We start from the raw sequence: 1,486 nt of genomic DNA on the forward strand, positions 1-1,486 counted from the left end.
CCTGGGTGTGAGTACTGAGACATGGACGACTCTGGCATCTTGGTTTTGTGGTTTTTATTGTAGAAAAGGGGATGGGAGAAGGGAATGAGTGGGATACTCCTTTAGGCTTAACTAATTACACTTGGGACTTAATCCTGGAAAAAATCTTCCAAAAAATTCTTGGAATTCTTTGGGGTTCACTGACTATGCAACCCCCTCTGTAACTTCAGGGTCCTCAACTTAGGTACCCCCTTTCAGCTAGCTGGCACTGGATCCCAGAACCTCTTCCAGAGTTGTCCCCTCTGACTCTGGCAAACCCCCAGGGGCAATCCGCAGTACTCACGACCTGTGTAGGCTTTCCTGGGACTGGACCCCTCTCACGCTCAGCAGGCTCTCGGAACACCGGATCCCCTCAGCTCAGCTCAGCACTCTCTGGATTCTCAAGTGACACCCCGAGACATCCGCCTCCTCACGGCCAGTGAGGAGACTCCCCTCTCAGCAGACACACTTGGTAGCCATGACAACCTACCTGCACAAAGGAAAGCATGGCTCTGCTGTTAGGCAGACAAAGCCCACTATATTTGACCTAGCACCTACCTGTAGGGTGCTACACCAAAAAAACGAATTGACCAGAAAAACACTTTAATGCTTACCTGTTCCTCTGCCACCAATGTCTGCTGTGTTGAAAAGAAACCACGAATGAAGAATATGCAGAATCTGACATTTCCAGGATTGTCCTTGTCTCCAACTGTAAGCCTTTTAGGGCCCTGCCAGCCCCTATGCCACAACAGCACTCAGTGGTGATGTAGATGCCCGTAGATCAAACCGGTGAATGGGGTACCATGGGTTCTGGAAGTGTTAGATTCTTTATTATCTCCTGCCAAGCAATTCCAGCAGTCTAAGACTAGGACATTTTTTTACCCACCTACAACACCTGTAAAAGTTGAATATATTTTTTGGTACCATAACAGTGCAAGTATTAGTGAGGTGCTGTTGCCCAGACTAATTAATCAAAAATTGTGTTTCAGTAGTCTACCCATTTTAAGCTACTAAAAGCTGAATTCTGCTGAAAGTAGCCAATAGCATATCGAAATTCAGGTGGTTCAGCAGAGACTGGCCAAATTTTGATCAGTGTGTGGTCATCCCTGTTTGACAGAAGTCAAACAGGGAGTTATTTGTTAGATTGACTTTTGTCAAACAGAAGTTGACTTCTGTCATATGAAAAAGTTTGGTCAATCACTGGCTGCATTGCCATTTGAATTGCATCATTGGCAGCGCCAGGTCCCGCTGTCAGATAACAAGGCCCGAATGGGGAGGGGATATTAAGTGCATGGAGGAATCTGATCCTTTTTTTTTTTTTCCTACTAATGTATGACCTGCTTTAGTCAACATAAGCAAGTTATTTCCACAGTGATGTTATGTAAAGTTAATCATCATGAGTGTTTATTGCTCTGCCATGGATCATATCTAGCTTGGCTTATTACCATCGGATTTCTTTTTATTTCAG

Source organism: Pelophylax lessonae (assembly GCF_965119305.1).
Source record: "Pelophylax lessonae genome assembly, chromosome: 1".
NCBI classification, from domain to species: Eukaryota; Metazoa; Chordata; class Amphibia; order Anura; family Ranidae; genus Pelophylax; species Pelophylax lessonae.